Source organism: Myodes glareolus, chromosome 10 (genome assembly GCF_982192425.1).
Source record: "Myodes glareolus chromosome 10, mMyoGla1.1, whole genome shotgun sequence".
Taxonomy (NCBI): Eukaryota; Metazoa; Chordata; class Mammalia; order Rodentia; family Cricetidae; genus Myodes; species Myodes glareolus.
Window position 1 is genome coordinate 29846495 of NC_142035.1, and position 18253 is coordinate 29864747.

The following is an 18253-nucleotide window of genomic DNA, read 5'->3' on the forward strand; positions in this document are numbered from 1 at the left end:
CTCCTACCAGGTGGTCATACCTGCACCCCTTTGTGAGGTAAGCCAGCCTCTCTGATGCCGTTTTAGTCAGGATACCTCAGACAGGTCCCATCAACCTTTGGCCCACTGCGCTTGTGTGGTGTAGGAGGTTCTTCTGTTCATGTGTTCCTTTCATTGGCTAATAAATAAAGAAACTGCTTTGGGCCTAATTGGGCAGAACTTGGGTAGGCAGAGAAGACAGAAGTGGATGCTGGAAAGAAGAACAGAATGGGAGATGCCATGGATCTTCTGCCTGAGACAGACACTGTTTAGAATCTTTCCGGTAAACCACAATCACGTGGGATACACAGATTAATAGAAATGGGTTAAATTAAGATGTAAGAATTAGCCATTAAGAAACTAGAGCTAATGAGTCAAGCAATGTTTTAATGAATACAGTTTCTGTGTGATTATTTCAGGTGTAAGCTAGCCAGGCAGCCGGGACAAACAAAGGGCCCCCCCTCACCCCTTGCAACACTTGTGTTGGGCAACACTATTCCAGGGAGATATGAACAAAACTATATATTCATTCCAGCTAGGAAACCAAAAGCAGAAAAAGTAAAAACACCCCCCCAAAGGCAAACTTGGTAAACCAATAAGTTTTCTTAGGATTACTTGCAGAAATGTAAGAGGGCTTTCTCATAGGAGTAGAAAGGACTCAAAGACAGCTGCATCAAACTTGTCTCTAGTCTTTTTGATGATAGCCATCCTTACAGGTGGATATGAAGCGACTGATAAAGATTTGACAACTATGTGACAGTTTTTAATTTCTGTATCAAAGAGCTATTATTGATTAACCTAAAAGCTTCATCCCTCCCGACTAGTTTTCTTGGTACTAGAAGGCTCTATGCCCTCTTCCAGGAGAGAAGAGTTATCAATAGTCTTACTCAGTTGCAAGTCCTGCAAGTCATGGTAATGACTGGCCTGGCAAGCTATGCCTACTGGTTCAATAGAGGCACAAATGTTACAGAGTAAATAAACGCTTTCTGCTTAGATTTAAAACCCACTCTACAAGATGAAACTTATGCCTAGCGCCATTAATTGGGTCAAAAACTCGTGGTTGGCTAGGTCATAGACTTATTATGCTAGATGGACATATTATTAAACAGTTCCCTAAGTTCTCATCTTCATGCCCATAGATTAATGCATCTCTCAAACCTCATCAGAAAAGCTTCTTTTACTGGTAGATGGTGATTGTCTTAGCTAGGGTTTCTATTGCTATGCTGAAACACCATGACCAAAAAGCAAGTTGGAGAAGGTTTCTTTGGCTTCCATATCACTGATCATGATTAAAAGAAGTCAGTGCAGGAACTCAAGATGGACAGGAACCTGGAGGCAGCTGATGCAGAAGCCATTGAAGGGTGCTGCTTACTGGCTTGCTCAACCTGCTTTCTTATAGAACTCAGGATAACTGTCCCAGAAAGGGCATCATCCACAATGGGCTGGCCCCTACCCCCATCAAACACTAAGAAAATACACTATAGGCTTGCATACAGCAAATCTTTCTTTATTTTACATACCAACACACTTTCCCCTCCCTCTTTTCCCTCTCCCCACCCTCTCCTACCCTCTCCCCATCCACTCCTCCTTCATCTCCATTCAGAAGGGGTAAGGCATTCCATGGGAGTCAATACAGCATAGCTTATCAAGTTGAGGCAGGGCCAGACTCCTCCTCCTTGCATCAAGACTGGGCAAGGCATCCCACAGTAGGGAATAGATTCCAAAGAGTCATTCATGTGTCAGGGACAACTCCTGGTCAAACTAGGTGCCCAACAAAAGAACAAACTATACAACTGTCACTCACACGCAGAAAACCTAGGTGTTCCCGTGCCAACTCTAACTATCGGTCCAGAGTCCGTGAGCCCCTACAAACTCAGGTCAGCTGCCACTTTGGGTTTCCCCATCATGATCTTAACCCCTTCCCTTGCTCATATGATTCCCTCCTCCCTCTCTTCAACTGGACTCCCAGAGCTTGGCACAGTGCTTGATTGTGGATCTCTGCATCTGCTTCCATCAGTTACTGGATGAAGACTCTGTAAAGACAATTACGGTAGTCACCAATCTGATTACAGGAGAAGGCCAGTTCAGGCACCCTCTCCACTACTACTGCTAGGAGTCTTAGCTAGGGTCATCCTTGTAGATTACTGGAAATTTCTCTAACACCAGGTTTCTTTCTAAGTCCATAATGGCCCCCTCTATCAAGATATCTCTTTCATTACTCTCCCTCTCCATTCCAGCCCCAACTGGACCAACCTGATCCCTCATATTACCATCCCCCAAACCCTTTACCCCCACCCCACCCCAGTTTATCCAAGACATCTCATCAATTTCCTCTTCCCAGGGAGATCCAAGTATCTCTCTTAGGGTCCTCCTTGTTACCTAGCTTCTCTGGGGCTGAGGATTGGTAGCCTGGTTATCCTTTGCTTTACATCTAACAGCCTCTTATGAGTAAGTACATATTGTGTTTATCTTTCTGGGTCTGGGTTACCTCACTTGGGATGATTTTTTTCTGTTTCCATCTATTTGCCTGCAAATTTCACAATGTCATTGTTTTTTCTACTGAGTAACACTCCATTGTGTTATTGTGAGATGTACCAGTCTCTTTATCCATTCTTTGGTTGAGGGGCATCTAGGTTGTCTCCAGGTTGTGGCTATTTTGAATAATGCTTCTGTGAACATAGCTGAGCAAGTGTCCTTGTAGTATGATTGAGCATCCTTTGGATAGATGCCCAAGAGAAGTAATGCTGGATCTTGAGGTAGATTGATTCCCAATTTTCTCAAAAACTACCATACTGATTTCCAAAGTAGCTGTATATGTTTGCACTTTCACCAACAGTGCAGGAGTGTTCCCCTTAATGCACAGCCTCACCAACATAGGCTGTCAATAGCATTTTGATCTTAGCCATTCTGACAAGTATAAGATGGTATCTCAGTGTCGTTTTTGGTTTGCATTTCCCAGATAGCTAAGGATGTTGAACAATTCTTAATGTGTATCTAAGCCATTCGAGATTCTTCTGTTGATAATTCTCTGTCTGAATCTGTATCCCCTTTTTAAGGAGATTGCTTGGTAATTTGATGTCTAGTTTTTCAGTTTTAGGAAGTCCCATTTACCGATCACAGTGACTGTGCTGCTGATGTTATATTCAGGAAGTGGTCTCCTGTGCCAACACATTTAAGGCTAGTTCCCACTTTCTCTTCTCTCAGCTTCAGTGTAACAGAATTTATGTTGAGGCCTTCAATCCACTTGGACTTGAGTTTTGTCCAGGGATATAGATATGGATCTATTTGCATTCTTCTACCTACCACTACCCAGTTATGCCAGCACCATTTGTTGAAGATACTTTCTTTTTTTCCATTGTATACTTTTGAATTCTTTGTCAAAACTCAGGTGTTCATAGTTGCCTGGATTTATATTAGGGTCTTTGAATTGATTCCATTGATCCACATGTCTGTTTTTAATGCCAATGCAAAACTGTTTCTATTATTATAGTTAAATAGTAGAGCTTAAAATCAGGGATGTTGATACCACCAGAAGTTCCTTTATTGTACAGCGATTGTTTTAGTTATCCTAGATTTTTCATTTTTCATATGAAGTTGAGTACTGTTCTTTTGAGGTCTGTGAAGAATTGTGTTGATATTTTAATGAGTATTGCATTAAATCTGTGGATTGCTTTTGGAAAGATCGCCATTCTTACTATCTTAATTGTATTGATTCATGAACATGAGAGATCTTTCCATTTTCTGATTTCTTCTCTGATTTCCTTCTTCAAAGACTTAAAATTCTTTTAATATAGGTTGTCTTTCACTTGCTTGGTTAGAATTATCCCAAGATATTTTATATTATTTGTGGTTATAATAAAGGGTGTTGTTCCTCTGATTTCTTTCTTAGTCCATTTATCATTTGAATATTAGAGGGCTACTGTCTTTTTATTTTTAATTTTGTATCCAACTACATTACTGAACGTGTTTGTCAACTATATAATTTTTAGGGTTGTTTATGTATGCTATAATATTATCTGCAAATAATGGAAGTTTTACTTCTTCCTTTCCAATTTGTATCCTCTTGATTTCCTTTTGTTGCCTTATTGCTCTAACTAGAACCTCAAGTACTATATTGAACATATATGGAGAGAGTGGATAGATTTGTCTTGCCCTTAATTTTAGTGGAATTACATTTAGTTTCTCTCTATTTAGCTTGATGTTTGCTGTCAGCTTGCTGTATATTGCCTTTATTATGTTTAGGTATGATCCTTGTATCCCTTCTCTCGAGAATCTTTATCATGAAGAGGTGTTGGATTTTGCCAAGTCTTTTACAGCATCAAATGAGATGGTCATGTAGGTTTTTCTTTCAGTTTGTTTATATGATGGGTTACATTGACAGATTTTTATACGTTGAATATGCATATTTTTATATGCAGGAATGCCTGCATCTTTGGGATGAAGTCTACTTGATTATGGTAGATGCTGTTTTTGGTGTGGTTTTGATGTTTTGATGTGTTCGATTTGGTTTGCCAGTATTTTATTGAGTATTTTTGCATCAATGTTCATGAGAGAAAATGGTCTGTACTTCTCTTTCTTTGTTATATCATTGTTTGGTTTGAGTATCTGGGGAACTGTAGCCTCATAAATAGAATTTGGCAATATTCCTTCTATTTCTGTTGGAATATTGAGGAGTATTGGTATTAGGCCTTTCAAATTCTGAGAGAATTCTGCATTGAAATCATCTACCCTAGCTTGTTTTTCGTTAGAAGACTTTAATGACTGTTTCCATTTCTTTAGAAGGTACATGTCTCTTTCAATTGTTTATCTGGTCTTGATTTAATTTTGGTATGTAGTGCTTAACAATAAAATTGTTCATTTCTTTCACATTTTCCAATTTTGTGAAGTACAGAATTTAATCTAATGATTCTCTGGATTTTTTTCAGTGTCTTCTGTTATGTCCTCCATTTTGTTACCGATTTTGTTAATTTTGGCTGTTCTCTCACTGCCTCTTTTGGCTAGTTTGGATAAGAGTTTGTCTATCTTGTTGAATTTGTTTTTGTTTTTGTTTTTTGAGACAGGGTTTCTCTGTAGCTTTGGAGCCTGTCCTGGAACTAGTTCTTGTAGACCAGGCTGGCCTCAAACTCACAGAGATCCACCTGCCTCTGCCTCCCAAGTGCTGGGAATAAAGGTGTGCTCCACTACCATCTGGCTAAACATGTTTTCGTTGTTGTTGTTGTTGTTTTTGAGACATGGTTTCTCTGTAGCTTTGGAGCCTCTCCTGGAACTAGCTCTTATAGACCAGGCTGGTCTTGAACTAATAAAGATCTGCCTGCCTCTGCCTCCCAAGTGCTGGGATTAAAGGCATGCGCCACCACCGCCCGGCTATCTTGTTAATTTTTCTCAAAGAACCAACCCTTGTTTCATTGATTCTTTGTATTGTTTTCTTTGTTTCTATTTTATTGATTTCAGCCAGCGTTTGATTAGTTTCCACCATCTACTCCTCCTGGGTGAATTGATGCCTTTTGTTCTAAAGCTTTCAGGTGTGCTGTTAAATCACTCCTGTGAGATTTCTCCAAATTCTTTACATAGGCACTTAGTGCTATAAACTTTCCTCTTAGTACTGCTTTCATTGTGTCCATAAGCTTGAGTATGTTGTGGATTCATAATCTTATGGAGGCATTTTCTTAACTGAGGCTCCCTTCTTTCAGATGACTTTAACTTGGGTCAAGTTAACATAAAACTGGCCAGCCCAGTGATTAATATAGAGACCTAAAACTATTTAACATGCAGAGAGGAAGAAACTGTAGAGGGCTGCTTGGCTCTAAATGAGATATCTGCATTATACCCCTACTCCTAAAGCACATAAATCCCTGGGAAGAGGGGGGAAGATAACTAGAGTGAACCAGAATTTTCCAGACATGATGGCACTGTTGCACACATATAAACTCACATGAGCTGTGGCTGCATGAATAAGGTATCCACACAATAAAACCACCCCAAATCCCAGTATGTGTTGGGGAGGACACATGAAGCCCCACTCCTACCTGAAGAGTTATTAACAATAGATGGATACTAAAGATAATCAGTTTTCTTTAGGATTATGGCTTCTCAGAGAGACCTGTACTGCAGTAGATGGTCTTGCACCCATTCACACACAGTCAGCACCAAGAGTACTCAGTGTGCGGAGAGAGAGAAAGAAGGAGAGAGAGAGAGAGAGAGAGAGAACATTAAATTGAAATTGGGAGGGGAAAGTGGAGGGAAAACGGGAAAAGCCATAGGGGAAGGAATAGAGGGGTGGATTTGGTCCAACCACATTATAGGTATGTATGAAATTCTCAAACAACTTAAAGGAACAGCTTTTACAGGCAATTTTTAAAAGATACATAATTAATAAAAACCCTGAACAAAATACATAAACATACAGTGTCTATAAATAATACATAAGTATCTGTGCTCCACAAGTAAAACTGTGCTAAGCCTCAGAACAATAAAAGTTTAAATTAACTAACAATACAATGTTACAATTTGTGCTACATTGAAGAAAAGTAAGCTTAATAATATCCATCTATCTAGTGTTAGATTGACAAACCAGCTTCATAACTCTTGGCAGAAGACTTCCAAACATTTCTGACCAGTGATTGAGCTAGCCATTTCTGTAGAACATTTAAAAGTTACTTATTCATCGGACCTACCACTGTATCCAAAAGAAATATTTGCAGATGTGCACAGTGAGAGAAAATTGCTACAACACAGTTTATAATAGCAAAAGGAAAGGACCCACCCTTGTGACAATCAAATAAAATATCTGATGTTGATGTAAGAGAATCAACTAAAATATGTGCTTGGACTGAAAGGAAACAGATCTGTCCCACATAAGCATTACAAGCTGAATGAAACTACTAAACAAAGAAGGGATGGGAAGAACGAAGAGAGCAGGTTATGGATGTCAAAGAAGAAAATGGGAGGGTGAACCAGGGACAGGAGTGCTTGGGAATTTCAGTTTCAAAGCTACTTACTCATGCCAGATTGACTCTCTTCCTGAAAGAATTGCTCTATTGAAAGGCCCAGAATGGCACAGTAGGATTCCAACATATAGAGGAGGCCTCATGATGACGGTGAGCAAACACTCTCAACTCCACTCCTGACTTTGTGAACCTCCATTTGCCAAAATGCATAAACGTGATCCTGAATGCAAATGAGGGCATAGTTTATATATAGTTCTTGATTCTTCTCTCTTTCCTTAACAGTTTTTGTGGATGGATAGACAGACAGATAGACCATTATGTAGCCCAGGTAGACCTTGAATTCATGACCCTCCCACCTCAGCCACCCAAATCCTGGAATTACAACTGTGATCCACTACATTCAGGTCTAAAGTTTTAGTTAAACCTCTCCTTTGGTTCATCAGCTCCGAAAAGCTCTTGTTGCACTTGTTGTTGTTGTTGTTGTTGTTGTTGTTGTTGTTGTTGTTCAGGAAAAAGATGAAAGGCAGCTGAGTCTTTGCTTTGCCAACACCTTGTCTGTTGTCTTTCTGTGTTTCCTCTCCATGATCAGATAGGCTTTGCCAATCGTTTGACCTAAAACACTAAAATCCAAAATCAGATGCTTATGCATGAGGGTCCTGGAGGCATGATAGAGTTTCCAGTTTTTAGTCATTGTTCTCTGTGTGATGGTTTGAGTTTGGCAAGAATATTTGGACCTGGACCTTTGGAATATTGTATTTGGGGGGAGAAGATGATGTCAGCCAGGATGTGAAGCAACAGAAGGAAGAAGATTCATGTCCGAGCTATTTGGTTGAAGTCAAAGGTGGTCCCTAGGAGATCATAAGGTTATTGTGGAGTTGGAAAAGAAGGAGAATCAGAAAATATCAAGGACTGAATTGGGATCAGGTGGAATGTCAGCCACCAGCGAGATATATTTCTTAGATGGTCCTCATGTTGGCGTTCAGGCATTTACACCGGCCTGCTCTCAGTGACCCAGCAGGTCACCTCAGCAGTAGCAGCCAAGATGTGACACTATAGATAGGCAGTGGTGGCACACATCTTTAATCCCAACTCTCGGGAGGCAGAGACAGGTTAATCTCTGTGAGTTCGAGGCCAGCCTGGTCTACACAGTTACTTCCAGGACAGACTCTCCAAAGCTGCACGGAAAAACCCTGTCTCGAAAAACGAAGAAAGAAGAAAGCAAAGGAGAAAGATGTGACATTGTGACTAGTGCTGTCACTGAGTAGAGTGTTCTCCCTATGTGCACGCACCATGTTTCCTTATAAACAGCAAGCCCTGCTGGGCCCCTCTCTCCTCCTGCTCCTGTCCAGAGGCCATCTCTGCACTCACTCCCAATAAACCTCCCCTGTGAGCTCTGTTACATGATGTGGCTTTTGGTGCCCCTTGGCTCCAACTTTTCAAGGTTACCTTCTGTTGTTAACGTCTTACGCCTCACCCTACCTATCCTTGCTAATTAATATCTAACCTGCTGCCCCAATGTACATTCTATTTAGCATTTAGGAATATCAGAATTATTATGCAATTGCTCATTGGCATATTATCTGCCCTTCCTCATCCTATAAGGAGGAGCTCTAATGACTGAGTCATGCCCCATAATTGAATCCTGGCCCCTGTTTTTAGCATGTGTCATTGCTTCATTTGCATGTATAGTGCAACAACCATTTGTGCACATATCCTCATGCAAGCTTAATTTCTCATCCAGAAAAAGATTCCAGAAAAATCAATCAATAAGCATATAAATTTTGCAAGGGTCGTCTCCAGCCATGATAAAGAGTTTGTACATAGCGGGAGTGGGGAGAGTGAGGCACACCGACAGATACAAAAGGCAAAGCTAATCGAAGGCTGAGTGAAATAAGGAGACAAGGGAATCCATGATTAGTTTCTATGAATCAAAATTCTAGCTCAGTAAGTGAAGTTGCTGTATACACACAAAGTACCTGGCACACATCACCTTACCGCATGAAAGCCAACAAAGGGAGTGGGGGTGTGCAGATAAGGAAACTTTAAAAACAGGAAGAAAAATGCAAGTGGGTAGATGGTAGGATCAAAGGCTGGTTTCGAGCTGAGACGAGGTGCCAATGGGACCCACATGTTCCCTGAGCAGGACAACAAATGGAACCTGCCCACTGGGGCTTCTTCCTCTGCCACCCACACCTGCACCTCCTATGTCTCTGAATGTTCTCTCTTTCTGGTCGGGGTCTGGAGGCTGAGATTTACTCTTCCTCCCTCTACTTTCATCTTCCCTGCCTGTTGAATTTCTTCCATGGACCATCATCTCCTAGTTATGAACTCCAGTCTCCTGAAGAACTAGTTCCTGACTTTCAAATCTACCAAGGTCTGGGCAACAGACTCTGCAAGTGACCCTCAGATGAGCACGCCACTGTGAGCCATGCCTCCTCTGTCTCTTCCTGATGTGAGTGCCCAAGCAGTGTGTGTGACAATACTCATATCCTTGGGGTGCATCCTTGTCACCTGGCAATTCTGCCAACAGTTGCTATTTTGAGGTACTGATATAATTTGAAATACATTCAGGTTCAAAATTATTATGTCTTCCAAATGAATCATTTAACACATTAAGCACCAAAATATGTAGTATAAGTATTTGCTGGAGTCTCCCAGTTTGTCTGGCCCTGTTCTAGACAGTGTCAGGGACCTGTCAAGCAGGGGGAAATTGGTGGTACTCTGTCCAGGTGGGTCACAGGGAATCCCCTAACTAAGCAGCCCATTCTACAAGAATTTCCAGGGTTCTTCAGCCCATCAATAACACATCTAAAGATACTTTATCATCTCTTTTATAAACATTGTTCCAGATCTTCCTTGAGTCACTGTATTTTCTAGCCCATTCAAAAATAGGACTTATTTTCACCCAGCATTTCACATATATTTACACTTGGTTATTTTGATTTTCAGTTATGTTTTATCCAATTTATATTTTCAAGCCTTGGTTCTGTTAATCCCACCAATCGAGAATAAGAGCACTACCACAGTTTAAAGCCAAATTTGAAGTGTGCTTTAACTAAATACTAGCCCAGGTGGATGGGCTCTGGCCAGGTCCATACCTGGGCTCTTGGAAAACAGCCCAGAATCATAGTTTGCAGTGGCTTAAGAAGGAAAAACCCATAATTCATGGTATTTCCCATCAGGTTTAATCTGGTGCAAGCATACATCCTGACAAACCTCTAGCCTGCGAACCTCCCGCCCACATGTGATCAAGCATATAGGTGCAGATGGAGCTAACAAACTTGTTTAGAGGAATGAAAAACATGCAGTTTATTATCCCCCATAAACAACAGCCCCCGGCATTTCAGGAACTATCTGTCCTTGGACAAGGGGCTTGCAGATCAGAGGCAATTTTCTTTTATGGATCTCTAAAGCATAGTAATTAAAACTTAGAATATAACTATGGCCCTTTTCTTAGGAAAATTTATCCCGTTCACATCTTTGAGATCACTAATGTCCTATTAATCCATTCACAGGTGATTTTAATTGTTGCTTTTTGTTTTCTGTCCCGGTAGTGGGGCTCATAGCATTGTTTTCTCCTCTAGTAAACTGGAAATCCTCCATGATAGTTCTTTTATTTTATTATATTTTATTTTTATTTTATGAATATGGGTGTTCTGCTTGCATGTATGCCTGGGCACCATATACATGTGTGCCTGGTGCCTCCAGAGGTCAAAAGAAGGCCTCAGATTCCCTAAAATTGTAGTTATAGACAGTTGTCAGTTGTTATGTGGGTTCCAGGAGTTAAAGCCTGGCTTTCTGAAAAAGCAGGAAGTGCTCTTAACCTCTGAACCATCTGGCTACCCAGCCCCAGGCACCATTATAGTTCTTTCTACTCATTTAATTCTTGCATATTATGAAATCTTAGAGATGTTGAGATCAAGGAGCCTGTTCAATGGAAACACAAAAGCACTCAAAGGGACAAACAATGGTGTGAAGATAAAAGAAAGACACCCAAGCCACAGGAAAAACAAGACCCAGAGACAGGGAGCTCAGTTACTGACCTTGGAAGTGGGAGGCTGCCTTTGGCAAGGCTGCTAGCTGGAAAAGCAAGCACGGGCTGGAGCGGGAGCCAACTGCACTGTCTCCAAAAGAACAGCCAGTATCTTCATCAGATTTGTCAACAAATATCAAGTTTGACACAGGGTTTAGATGAAGCGACAAGACACACAGTGAGTAATTGGTGGAGAAAGTTTATTAGTGCCTCAAAAGAAGGATGGAAGAGAACGCGCCAGGAGAAAGTACCCAGGTGCTGGCAACTCTCTCAGTAAATTGTTCCCGCTGAACTCAAACTGTATGCCCCCAAGAGAGTTACCAAAGTGAGTTTCACAGTGGGTAGGATAGGGGCAAGCTTCAGATCAGCTGGTCAGGCCATGATTGGCACCACATCCAAAAAAGGGTGTGGAAGCATGCTGTCTGATACAGCCCCAGGCAAAGACAAAGCTGTTGTCTTCCTGGGAGGGATGCATTGGTCACAGGAGTCAGGAATCAAGACCCATCACCATGATCTAAGTTAGGGTTTCTATTGCTGGGATGAAGCACCATCACCAAAAGAATTCTGGGCAGGAAAGGATTTGTTTGGCTTATGCTTCCCCCAACACTGTTCATCTTCGAAGGAAGCCAGGACAGGAACTCAAACAGGGCAGGGACCTGGAGGAAGGACCTGAGGCAGAGGCCATGGAAGGATGCAGCTTATACTCACCCACGCTATGGCTTTCTCAGTTGGCTATTTTATAAACCTCAGGATGGCCAGCCCAGGGCTGGCACTACCTACCATGGACTGGCCCCTCCCCATCAATCACTAACTAAAAAAATGCTCTACAGTCAAATTCAATGAAGGCATTTTCTCAGTTGATTCCGATGACTCTAGCTTGTGTCAAGCAGACATTAAACAGCCATCTTGTAAGAACCTAGTCTGTCGGGGGCCAACCTTGACAAAAATATCCTCTTCCAGAGTGGAGGCATGGGAATTTGGAAATATAGTAAAGAATACGAAGACACAAATGAAAGTAATAAAACACAGAAACATGTAGGATAGTATCAGGAGGGAATTTTTCAGTGAGTACTGAAATTCGCCTGCGTTTAATTTCCAACTGGTTAATATACACATGACCCCAAACGCTAAGAGTAAAACAAAAGACTGTATTAACATACAAATAGAAAGTCATGGGCTACATTCATAGCTCATGCCCTAGACTCACGCTCTAGACCAAACACTAGGTAGGCAAACCACTCCCTGGGTGAAATCCCAAGTTATTTCCATAAAGGGAACTGGAATTAGTTGGATCCTTAGACTTTTTGTTTTAGGTAGGAACCAACTACTTCCCTATTTCAGGAGCACGATGGCTGGTGAATAGACATCACGAGCATGTTGACAATAGCCTTGAGAGAGCAGAACTAGGAGGGACCTTTGTTTGAGTTAGCACAATAATCTTAAATGAACTAAAAACAAGACCCAAACTCTCTGACCATTGGCCTCTTTGGTCCTCCACACTGGTCTTGGTGGACTGAGACAAAATAGCACCTATATTTAAATTATCTGATAGGGTGTTAAGCTCCAGCAGAGGGACACCATGTGGAAATGCTGAGTCAATAGTATGATGAATCTAAGGTGGAGCCAGGATCCTGGGGTTCTCTTTCTTAGTTTCTATCCACCACCAGCCTCTCCAGTTTTTGATATGAACAAATGAAAATTTTCCATTTTTATGTAAAATGTGGAAAGACACTTCCAAACAAGACCCCACACCTTTTCGGTCACCATGGGAAATTCCCTTCCATGTAGACATTCTAGTCATCTCCAGGTGAGCAAAGCTAAAGTTCCTGAAAAGAGTTGTTGCTGTTTATTGCTACCTCTCCACGGGGCTCTGTCCCATGCGATAACATCCCACATATCCGCAGGCCACCTTGAGCCTTTTTCATCTAAAGGACCTGGGATCTGCCAGAGGCAAGGATGCTGTGCCATTTCTCAGAGAGAAAGAGGTCTCGTGAAGGTTTGCCCAGTTGAGGCCATAAAGTCAGTACCATGGCTTTTTTGATTAACACTCTTTAAAAGTCACTGAGCTTGGAAAGGAAAGGGTCACATCTTGTATTCTCCACAGATCTATCACTTACCAGTCTCTTCTTTTGTCTTGTTTTTATGAGGCAGGGCTTCTCTGTGTATTCCTGGCAGTAACACTGGAACTTGGTGTGTAGGCCAGGCTGGCCTTGAACTCGGAGACCCACCTGACTCTGCCTCCTGAAAGCAGGAATTAAAGGTTTGTACCACCATACCCTGCACACCAGTCACTTCTTAAATAAGTGCTAAGCTATAAAAATCGAGAAGCCACAGCCAGAAACAGTGCCTAGCCCAGCAGGACTCACCCTGAGCACAGAAACCAGGACTCAGGACCATTAGTTTGTCATTCAAGCCAGCTGTCTCTAAAGAGAAAATTGCATGATTTGTAAATCCATCTGGGTGTTCAATGCAGTCATGGGACCCATCTCAATAATGGGGCAGATTCTGAGAACTCTATCTTTAGATGATCTCATGTGGGAACATTCTAGAATACACTTACACAAATCTGGGTGTTGCTAACCTATTACTCCATGTAGCCTCTTGGTGCTCATAAAAGATGAGGCAATCAGATTTGTGGGGCTGCAGGCTCTTGTACCTAAACTTCCTTTGAACAATAGGAGGTGTAATGGTTGTTCTGTCTCTTTAAGAGACAAGCCACGCCCACTCCCTCCCCCATCCGCTGAGGCAGGCAGGTCTTCCTTCTTGCTTGCAGCCTTATTCTCTCTCTCTCTTTTCCATCTTCCTCTCGGAGAGGCAGAAACTTCTCCCCTTCCCCCCTTCTGTCTCTCCCCTCTCTCCTCTCTCTCTTCTCTCTCTCTCTCTCTCTCTTTCTGCTCTTCTCCCCTTCTCCCTTCCCCTCCATAACCCCCTGAATAAATATCCAACCTCATTCTGCATGTCGTGCCTATCCATGTCTCTGTCTCTTGCCTTCCTACCACATGTCTCTCTGCCAAAGACCAGTCACCACTCAGGGATAGGCAGCCATCTCTGCCTGGGACTGGCTGCTCTCAGGGCCTGCTGCCTGCTGCCACAAGGCCCACTACCACTGCTTGGGGATCTACAGCATTTCTGCTGCCTGCTGCAACTGGGGATCCTACAGCAATTTTTAATTTTTCCATTACAGGAGGACACTCTGAAGTAATGGTAAAGTCTACTAAATACAGAAGCCACTGGCAATCATTCCCCATCACTATCAAGTACACGGAGCAATGGTACAGTTGGTGTTTCCACTGCAGCCAGCATCAGCACAAATATGAGTGTAGGGAACGTGTGGTGTTACAAGGTTCAGAAAGGGTGTAGCATCACCAGCGGGAGAAATGTTTCAGCTCCATTAAAGAGTTATGAGACTACGATCCTATGTGGGGTCTACTGCATACATGGACATCCTTCTGTGGTGCAGTACTGGACTCTGATTCTAGACCCAGAATCTTGTTACGAAGCTGGGTGAATTGGGAAAGATCCTCAGAACTTGTCATTTCGTCCTGAATTCCCTTCACGTGAAGGAAGCAGGACGATCGGGAAGGGACTCCTCCCTAGGATTTTTGAGCAATCTCTGATCTGCTGAGCCTTTTCTTAACGGTGAAGCTTGCCCCTCGGAATCAAGTTCCTGTCCTTAGCTCTGGATTGAAGCTGGTATTCCTTTTACTGTACTGACAAAATGAGGCTGCTAGAGGATGTGTAGAAGCCCACCAGCCTCCCTGCAGAGGGCGCTGGTGAGCAACACACCAGCAGGTACAAGGTGAGGTACAGAAGGGACTTCTGTGAGGGCCCTATGGTTTCTGGCCATGAGAACAGGCAAGGTTCTGAATGACAACATGACGTGCTAGTTCCCTATACCCTGAAGTAAATCTGTTAGAAAGCTTAGGATACGGAGAGGTGTGTGTGCCACTGCGGTGACCCTGGGGGAAGGTCTGTCTGTAGGGCAGAGAACAGGACTGTGGGGCAAATAAAATAAAATATCTGCATAATTATCCTCCAGTGACCACCTTTCTGACACAGGCCCCAGATTTGCCTTCCTGATGAGAATATTACAGATATCCAACTACTGGCCCGTAGGTTAGGACTCTCCCCGTCATCCAGTCAAAGTCTTCTGTTCTTTGGCCAGAATCTTTACAAGTCTCTGTTTTGCATTTGGCCTTAACCTACTTGTGCATTTTAACAAACTGTCAGCTCAAGAACAAAAATGACTACAGAAGTAACATTTCAACTTTTTGATGGGACAAGGACTATTGTAGCAATGGGAGGAGGCTGTAAAAACCTAAATTCTTTTGCTGGCCCCTCTGCCATCTGTTCCCATTGCCCTAACCAACTGATTCAGTAATTCACAGGTGAAAGTATACAAGAACACCCATAGCCAGACTCAGAACTTCATCCTCTCCTGAAAGGCACCAAACACTGCTCAGTATACCCACTCCCATCCCTCCCCGAACCCCTGCTTCCCCACCTGAGCTATGCATATGTGATGTTCCTGAAAGATGTTGGGGAGCTCTAGGCATTGCTACTTGGTTAAAAACCTTGAAACTAAGAATAGAATTGGGACCATATCCCATATCTTGGGTGTTAACTCAGGACTGACTTTCCAGGGGTTTGAGGCCTGGAGACACAGAAATGGTATCCTTGAGGTTCCCAGAGAAGTATCAGATGTTACTTCCCACTGGGCTGTCTAAGTATCATCACTGGCCAAGATGCAAAACTCATTTTTGTTGTGGTGGAGGAAAAAAGTCATCAGCTGAGTCCCAACAGCAAGTATCGAACACTGCTGAGAAGAAGGCAAAAGAGGGAAGGCTCTTCCTCCGTTAACCCACCATGCCAGTGTCCAATCTCCATGCCTTCCCATCCATTAAATTCCTGGGACTCCAGTCCTTGCAGAGATGCAACAGAACAGGCAGGAAGAATGACCCTGGCACATTTCAGGGGCTCATATGGTGCACACCTGCATGACTGTGTGGTTGTGATGTCTCTGCACAGGAGATTCTTACCCCAGGAACTTTTCTCGGTGAGTGGGCCATAATTTAGGAGCAGGTGAATATGGCAAGTGTGGCGTGAAGAAGACAGAACATCTGGGCAGGGTGGTACCACAAAGTAGATTTCACAGAAGGGGCTGTCCAGGCTGACATCACCTTCTGTTCCCGAGGATGCTTGTCCATAGCAGAGAACGTACACTGGGGAAGGCCCTCAGGCCACTCCAGCCAGCCCCGCAGAAGGTCAAGGGTACAGTACATTCAGAGGAAGGCTGGTGAAGTGGGGCAAGGGCTTCTTTTGGCTATAACTGTTGAGCCACAGGAATATCAAGTAATTTATAAAACAAGGAAAATGCACTAAGTGAAGAAATAGTGTCATAATTCAAATCCACTTTTAAGTCTTCAGTTTCCTGAGAGTGGAACATTGTTTTGGGGTTTTTATTTTCATCACACTAACATGTTTGACAGGGGCTGATGCGGAGGGCATACTGGCCAGGGACACAGAACAATTTAGACTTGCTATGACTAGATATGTATTTTGCTCACAGGTTCCAGGGACTGGAATATAGACATTTTGGAACCATTGTTCAGCCTCCTCAACTCACATTGCAGAAGATATAGAAGACACATCAGGAGAGAAAACTAGGAGCTTGTGAACACAGCTGCTGTGAGCTGGAGTTCCTCGGTGAGAAACACCCTAACATTTATATCAATCGACCCCATTCCCATCCTTGCTGCTTCACGTCAGCACTGGCCAAAATGTATCATAGGCCTGAGATCTGGCCGCCATTAGTGAAGTTTATCCCTGGTGGGTTCCTGGGAGCCACAGCTGCTGTGCCGTTAGAGTCATGGGACCAGCACAGTCCAACACCTCAGCGGAAATAAATTCTAGGCACGTCAGATGACAGACAAGGCTCATTTGTGACACACACACACATATACATGCATGCACCATACACACACACACACACACATATACACATGCATACACCACACACACACACACACACACACACATTTGTGATGATTCTGGAGCTCAGACGAATACAGCACACATATAAAAGATGTAGCATGTAAATCATATTTAAATTCCTGTTCAAGCAAAAAACCAGACAAACAGATATTCAGAGAAAAAACTGACTTTTTAATTTTTTTTAAACCTAGAGTCCAATTAGTACTGCAACAAGATGCTTTCAAAGAGCAGACTGACTTCCTTTGCCTTTTCCATGTTTCAGGCCAGCATTTTTCTTTGCTTCTTGGTTGCAGAGAGACAGGAAGTCAGAATATGGTTAAGAGACTGAGGCAGAATAACCTCCACTGAGCCATGAGTGAGCCCCAGAGTTTTGCCCCATGGAAGCTGCCCTTCCCGGCCTCTACCACAAAGACACTCACAAAGAATTATCAGAAAAGGATACTCTGGACTTGGGGTTGCTCCCCAAACCCTCAGGAGCTACCTACCACCTGTCCCTAATTCACTGACAGACTACAAATTATCTGATGTGTCTAACCGGACCCACCACTTAGAAAAGTTCCTCCTAAGATGCTCCTGCCGGACCACCGACTGCTTCCAGCCCCATCCACCCCCGTAGAACAGCCAGTCCTCACGTTCACACAGGTCACACACGAGCAGACGGGCTTGGCTTAAGTGCTCAAGGCCTTAAGCCTTTGAGATTCATGACTTCCTTCTGTCTGGGAAGAAATATTGAAATTGTTTGTCAACCTGACAAAGTGGATAAATCCTGGCTCATGTTTGATTCATGGAATATACATCTGACCTGCTGAATCATGCCTGACACTACGTTTCAAACACATGTGTCACTCAAAGATCAGGGGTTCCATCCCCAGAACTACGGAAGTGAAATAAAAATGTATTTTTTAAATAGTGGTAAAATACATCTAACACAAGATTACCACCCTAAACACTTTAAATGTACACTTGAGCAGTGCCAAGTGAAGTGACACTGATAACTTGCTCATATCACAAAACTGGAATTCTCTATCCCCATTAGATACTAGGGGGTTTTTGTAAAATTTATTTTTATTTTCTGGTTATGAGTGTTTTGCCTCGATATATATGTGATATATACATATATATATCTGGCTTCCATAGAAGCCAGAAAAAAAGTGTTGGATTCCCCGAACCTGGGGTTCAGATGGTTCTGGGAGCTGCCATGTATGTTCTGGGAATTGAAGTTAGGCCCTCTGAAAAGTAGCAAATGCTTTCAACCACCATC

The 18253-nt window shown here is 42.8% G+C and overlaps 1 long non-coding RNA gene across 1 annotated transcript; it reads right to left on the minus strand.

Annotated features, from left to right (window-relative positions):
* Positions 1-1611: 1611 nt before the first annotated feature.
* Positions 1612-13502, minus strand: LOC125413889 (uncharacterized). Its single transcript, XR_007236080.3, has 4 exons — positions 13365-13502; positions 13116-13239; positions 7017-7585; positions 1612-2051 (listed from the first exon to the last, which is right to left on the minus strand). It is a non-coding gene; the product is annotated as an uncharacterized LOC125413889 (long non-coding RNA).
* Positions 13503-18253: the final 4751 nt, after the last annotated feature.